The following is a 7,364-nucleotide window of genomic DNA, read 5'->3' on the forward strand; positions in this document are numbered from 1 at the left end:
CTCTTGTCTGCTTGATAATAGCCATTTAAACAGGTGTGAGGTATTATTGTGATTTTGTTTCGAGCATCTTTTCATGTACCTATTGGCCATTTGTATGTCTTCTTTGGAAAAATGTCTTTTCAGGGCTTCTTTGCTCATTTTTAAACAGGATTAAATATATATATAATATATATTTTTTGCTCTTGACTTGTATGAGTTCTTTACATATTTTGGATATTAACCCCTTATTGGTTTGCAAATATTTTCTCCCATTCCATAGGTTGTTCATTTTGTTGACTGTTTTTTTTCTCTCCATAAGCATTTTTTTTTTTTTTGCGGTACACGGGCCTCTCACTGCTGTGGCTTCTCCCGTTGCAGAGCACAGGCTCCGGATGCACAGGCTCAGTGCCCATGGCTCACGGGCCTAGCTGCTCCGCTGCATGTGGGATCTTCCCGGAACGGGGCACGAACCTGTGTCCCCTGCATCGGCAGGTGGACTCTCAACCACCAGGGAAGCCCTCCATAAGCTTTTTAGTTTGATATAGTCCCACTTTATTTTTTGCTTTCGTTGCTTGTGCTTCTGTTGTCATATCCAAAAACTCATTGCCAAGACCAAGGTCAAGTTTTTTCCCCCATGTTTTCTTCTAGGAGTTTTACGAATTCAAGTCTTAATACATTTAAGTCTTTAACCCATTTTAAGTTAATTTTTAAAGTGTTGTTTGTATCTTGACTGTAGCTGCTGTGGGCAGTCACTGGGACTGGTAAGACTTACTTAAGTCCTGTAAATGAGGTTTTTTTTTTTTTACTATCAAGGTAAAGTCTATTAGTCTCCTCTGTCGTCCTTCTATTCCCCAGAAGACCACAGAATATTTCTTTAACTCAGTATCTGATTTAACAACTCCTGCCTTTCTTCATTTTATTTATGCTCTACTTCCAGAAGACCTTCTAAATCCAGCTTTTGCTCCCGTTTCAAAGTCTTACTCAAATTTCAGGTTTTCCCCTATTGACTCCCTCTATTTCCTCAATCCAAACAGTACAAATCACTCTCTTTTCTGCACTCCCCTAAGGTTATGTACATATTTCAATCACACAACTTGTTACAGTAAATTGCATTTTGTCTTCTAGATTATCAGTCCTCTGGGCAGGGCCTCAAATGATTTATTTTATTATTCTCAATGTTTATTACACACAGTAAGGACTCGATGTCTGTTTAGTGATTGAATGTACTATGTATTTGTATCAACATAATTGATTTAGTCACTCTGCTTACCAAGAGGGAAAAGACTCCTTCATTCATTCAACAAGTACTTGCAGAAGGCCAACTATGTTCTGGGCATGGGAATTTCTACCAGTTGCTCTTCTGAAAAAAGGCTCAGACCAGAATAGAAGTACCTGTGCCGTATCTTGGAAAGTATCAAGACAGTAGTAGACATGTATCATTTCTAAAGACTAATCAGACATTAGCGAGGAGCATTTCACAAAAAGATTACATGAAAATATGAAAAATTCAATTTGATGCCAGTTTACTGGGGATATTAAAGTATCAACAAGTACATTTGGGAGAACTTTCTGTACGTGTGTGCACACACACACTGAAAACACAAATATGGTGTTCAGTAAACGCAGTTGACTAAAACTGAGGAGATTCATTTTAGTGGGTTGCCAGCATTGATAGTGGGCAAAGTCCTATAGAGCACACTTTGAAACCTTTGACAAAGCCATTCCAGAACTGGGAATTTATTCAAAGAAAACAATTCAAATGAAGAAAAATACTCTGAAAAAGTTTGTAAAGCAATACAATATTAAGTAACAGGGAAGTATTGGACACAATCTCAGTGTCTCTCTATAATTTACATAAACTATGATCTATCATTATTTTACTACTCTAAAACCCATTAACATAAAAGTTATGATATATATGTTGTCATAGGAGAGAGTCTTAAAGATGAACATGAAAAGGATTAAAATGACAGTGCAAAAATTCTAACTAGCTATAAAGTATTTTTCTGTTCATATTTACATAAACCATGTAAAGATAAAAAATTAGAAGGAAACACCAAATATAGGGGCATTACAGCTGAGATTTTTTAAATTACATTCTTTTTTATGGTTTTAAATTCATATTTAATATCATCTGTATTGTAATTCTTTTACTAGAATCTACCTTGTCTCTTTGACACTTCAAGCAGGGCACTTAATTTCCCTGGGCATCCTTTATCCAAGGGGGAAAAAAGTCTGACTATGTAACTTAGTACGTTACTAGAGGATTAAATAAGATCATATTTGCATAGTATGTCAACAATCTCTGTTATATACTGAGACCTGAACCAGCCTATTCCTTCCCAGATGCTATTACATTTTCTATCACCCATCTACCAATGGCAAGCTCCCAAATTGCTCCAAATTTATCAATTCAGAATAAAAGCCTGTCTTTATCCAGTGAAAAACTTCTCACAGAATTAGGATACTGCCGTACACACAGTAGATGCCTGATACAGGTTTCTCAAAGAGAATAGCTTCCCTTTCATCTGGCATAATTCCGTTTCATCTGGCATAATTCTCAACACAGATGAGAAATTCTTATACACATCCAACAGTAGCATTTTTATTCATTCCACTTCAGTGCGGAAACAGAAGGAGATGAGGAGTCTCAGAGCAATGATCCTTTGTTCTCACCTGCAAAGCTGTCTTCTCATTCAGTCTCTGCAGAGGTCCTCAGAAAAAAAAGAGGCGGCCGATTTTTCTAGAAGATGAAATATGTCTTCTGGGTATAGTGGTCTTGAAAAGTGTACTTTAACCTGTTTGATCCAAAAACTGCTGAGCTGAGGTTCGTAATAGAATTCATGCACCAAGCTGCATGCCTGGCAGTGGAGTGCGAGATGGACTCCCTCCCTCCGGGTCCCATGTTCAGGGACAGGGCTCTGTAACGTTGAGACATTGGCAGAGTGCCTCCTGAGGCTCTTTTTCCAGAAGGCTGAGCTGCTTTCTGGTCCTAAAGGTCCTGTCAACACTCAGCAACTCTGATCTGTGAAACCAGCTGGCTAAGAACTGGGAGGCAGGTGGATCACTACAAGAAATACCTATTTCCTTCTCTCCCCTTTCATAAATACCTGCAGCAAAAGCAAGGGACAACTATTGTTTAGATTTGATGTATAAATCAGAGCTCTATTTTTTTTTTACCATAAGTAAAGAAATTACTTGGAAAGACTAAAGGGTTTAGAATTCTCCCCCTTAGAATAAGCTCAGTAAACCTCAAACAGAATAAACAGAAGGAACACCACACCCGGGCATATATTTAAACTACTGAGAACCCCATTTAAAGAGATAACCTTAAAAGTAGCCAGAGAAAAAACATTTTCCATAAGGAAATAAAAATACAAATAATGGCTGACTTTCAGAAGTTATAGAGTAAGGTCTAGAAGATAATGTTACCATGTCCAAGCTCGTATCGCTCACAGCACGATAGGGCAATAAATTGAGAGACAAGTTGTTGGGGCAAGGAATAGTAACTTTATTTGGAAAGCCAACAAACCAAAAAATAGTGGACTTCTGTCCCAAAGAACCATCTTGCCTGAGTTAGAATTCAGGCTTCTTTTATACTAAAAGGAGAGGGACTAAAGCCAAACATTTCCTGGTTCCAGTCAGTCTCTGGAGAGGATGTGTTCATTTCTTCCTTCCTGCAGTCATTCACAGGTGGGCTGGTCAGGATGTTTCCTGTGAGCTAAACAAAGGTATTTTAGCTTCACGCTCATTATCTGAGAGGCAGGGTTCCCAGAGATGGGCCATGATGTATAATTTAAGCTTATAGGCAACATCTCTTTTGTGATTAACTTATAATAGAATACAAAGGTTGCTCCTTATCACAGTTCCCCACTGTCAGTGTCCATATTCCACAATCTTGTGGGGAAAGGGATGAAGACCACTCTGGCTACTTTCTGCTGAATGGGGGTGATGAATCTTCCTTAGAATCTTTAGTCAGTAGTAAAATCCTCTTTCCTTTTTTATCTACAACTATTTGAATCTGATGAAACCCCTTAGCATTTGGTTGTCTAATTTGTAATTGAACTTGGAGTTTTTGTTCCAGTTCCCAATACATATACTAAATTCCTATGCTATTTATTTGGACAAAAATAAACAAATAGGTTGATGCTTCTCCAGCTACAATGAAATTACCATTTACTTCCATTGGATAGGCAGACCTCATGAACAGAGTTTAGTGGTCAATATTCTACCATATTTGGCAACTGCTAGTTCTTTTAGAGCATTTCTGGATTCTCCCACCGAGGCAGACACCTGGAATGGCCTATCATACAATATTTCAAAGGGGCTTAATATAAGCCTGCTTCTGGGAGCCACTGATCCACAGCAGGGCAGCTGACAAGGCTGTATCCCAAGTTAAATTAATATTCATTTTCTCAGTTTTTCCTGTTGATTGCGGTCTCCAGGATGAATGTTGTTCCAATGCCTTAATCCAAATCAGGGGACAATTTCCTTCAGGAGGGCTTTAACCAATTAAAAAGTACTGATTTTTTATTTATGTGTGTGTTTTTCTAAAGTGCTGATTTTAAAAACTACTACACACAAAACAAGTGGTCCACAAAGCATTCTCCTTTTCTTTTGCAAGTTTTATCATGCATTGTTAATCATTCACCAGTCTTTTACTATTAAATTTTAATGGCTAATTGAGGCAAACAGTTCTGAGACCGTTCTTCCACCACTGATTAAGACTGGGGTGGCAGATACTGGGGATAATATTCATTTACCCCTCTGAGCTTTCGGGGCAGACTTGGTGACCTTGCCAACTCCAGCTGCCTTCTTGTCCACTGCTTTGACGATAGCCACAGCAACCATCTGTCTCATGTCACAAACACCAAAATGACCAGAGGAGGATAGAGAAGGTCTCAACACACATGGGCTTGCCAATCACCATATCAATGATAGCAGCGTCACCAGATTTCAAGAATTTGGGGCTACCTTCCGGCTTTTTCCCAGAACAATGATCAACCTTCTCCTTCAGCTCAGCAAACTTGCAAGCAATGTGAGCCGTGTGACGATCCAGCACAGGTGAATATCCAGCACTGATATGGTTCAAGAAAATCACTTGAGCTGGAAGCCACCTGCTTCCATCAGTGGGTCATTTTTGCTGTCACCAACCACATTGCCATGATGAACATCTTTGACAGACACGTTCTTGACGGCGAAGCCCACACTGTCACCAGGAAGGGCTTTACTCAAAGCTTCATGGTGCATTTCAACAGACTTTACTTTAGTTGGAATGTTGACTGGAGCAAAGGTGACCACCATGACAGGTTGGAGAACACCAGTCTCCCCTCGACCCAGAGGGAGAGTACCAGTACTAATTTTGTAGATGTCCAGGAGGGGCAGACACAAGGACTTGTCAGTTGGATGAATTCGTGGCAGGATGCAATCCAGAGCTTCAAGCAGCATGATGCTTCTGGCATTGCCATCGCCAGGGCTGACTGTCCATCCCTTGAACCAAGGCATGCTAGCACTTGGCTCCAGCATGTTTTCACTGTTCCAGCCAGAAATTGGTACAAAAGCTACTATGTCAGGGTTGTAGCCAATTTTCTTAATGTAGGTGCTGACTTACTTAGCAATCTCCTCATAGCTCTTCTGGCTGTAGGGTGGCTCAGTGGAATCTGTTGTTTTAGCTCCAACAACTAGCTGTTTCACGCCCAGAGTATAAGCCAGAAGGGCATGCTCATGGGTCTGCCCATTCTTGGAGATAACTGCTTCAAGTTCACCAACACCAGCAGCAACAATCAGGATAGCATAGTCAGCCTGGGTCAGCATGTTTTTGATAAAGTCTCTGTGTCCTGGAGCATCAGTGATGGTCACATAGTACTTGCTGGTCTCGAATTTCCACGGGGAGATATCAATGGTGATACCACACTCACGTTCAGCTTTCAGTTGGTTCAAGACCCAGGCATCCTCTTCTGAGACTTTCTGTCCAGGTGGGATATGCTTCCACCCATCCTGAAAAAGTATCCACAAATGCTGGCAGGTATCTGAAATTTCCTGCAGCTCAAGGCATTTGAGTCCAGTCCTCAGTGGCATGGGTTCCTATGTTGGGTCCTCATCTGGGGATGTCCAACAGCAGTCTTTGGGTTTATTTCCAGCACAAATCATGCAGTTCTGATTGACTCGCTGGATGGTGTTGTGTAGGTAAGGCCCCATTATATACTTTTGAATCCGTTGTAATTTGGCATCTCCCCCGTAATGGGCACTATTTCGAATGTGCTACAGCACAGTGTCCAAGAGTGCCTCAGGGATCAAAACAGCTGTGCACTACATTTCCAGCCAGATGAGGTGTGATCCAAGTGAAACCCCACTCTTTGGCCCTCTCTGTCCTTTTCTGAATACACTGGTTTGTATTTTGACAAGTCAATCTGTGGGAGAAGTGATCCCCTTGCCTAGAGTATATTGTTTTAGATTAGGTGTCCCAGCATCCCTTTTTAATGGTTTTCATACTGGCCATGTGTTTTCGGCCTTCCCTGGGGTGCTGACAACACACACTTCTGGTCTTATCTTTTTGTAGACCTGGGGGCAGGAGGTGGGGGGAGAGCTCCATCTCCTTTCCTGGGATTTTCATGAGCGCCATCTGTAGGCTTAAAGTGTGGTCTGGTGAAACTCTGATGTCAAGCTGTTCTGGTGAAAAACTTCAGGGTGAGGTCTATCAGAAAGTTCATCAGCTCATTCCCCACTGTCAATTTTACTGGGGCCTCCTGTGGGGAATTAGATGCCTCAAGTCCAAGGGAGCCTCTGGGCTTCTTCATTCATCACTGTGTTCCTCTCTTTCTACCATATGAGAAGCTCTCATCTTTTATCATTTTTCTTCTGTTTTCCAATGGTCTTCCTTACAGTAAGTGCATTATTCCTTCCCCAATAGTGGCTTACCTCTCTTTGGGTTACTTGCCTTTTAGGTATTCAATGCCGCTGCCAGGAAAGTGGCGTTCTGTTGTTCCCTGTTGCACACTTTAAAAGCAACACCTACCAGTTGAGAAGGGTTCATTCTAAATGCACCATCTAATCTTTGCAACCTTCTCTTCATATCTTAGGTACTTAGCTCAGAAAAAGGTCAAATTTACCATTCTAATATTTTCAGGGGCTTTGGGGTCTGTATTAGTATGGCATCTGTAGTCCCGATAAATCCTTTCCAAAAGTTCAGAGAGGTCTTCCTTTGTTTTGCTGAATTTCTTGAACATTGTTTAAACTCATTTGCTTTGGTGTCCATTTTCAAAGCCCTGCCAAGATGCACTAATAAATAATGCTCTAATAAGTGCATTCTTCCTTTACCATGGTCCCAATTTGGTTCAGCTGTGGGTACTGCCAAATGGGCTTCGGGTGTAGAATATCCTCCCTGT

The 7,364-nt window shown here is 40.9% G+C and overlaps 1 pseudogene; it reads right to left on the reverse strand.

Moving 5' to 3' along the window:
* Window positions 1-4,734: 4,734 nt before the first annotated feature.
* On the reverse strand, window positions 4,735-6,057 carry LOC101326377 (elongation factor 1-alpha 1 pseudogene; annotated as a pseudogene).
* Window positions 6,058-7,364: the final 1,307 nt, after the last annotated feature.

The sequence above is a fragment of the Tursiops truncatus genome, chromosome 8 (genome assembly GCF_011762595.2).
Source record: "Tursiops truncatus isolate mTurTru1 chromosome 8, mTurTru1.mat.Y, whole genome shotgun sequence".
Classification (NCBI taxonomy): Eukaryota; Metazoa; Chordata; class Mammalia; order Artiodactyla; family Delphinidae; genus Tursiops; species Tursiops truncatus.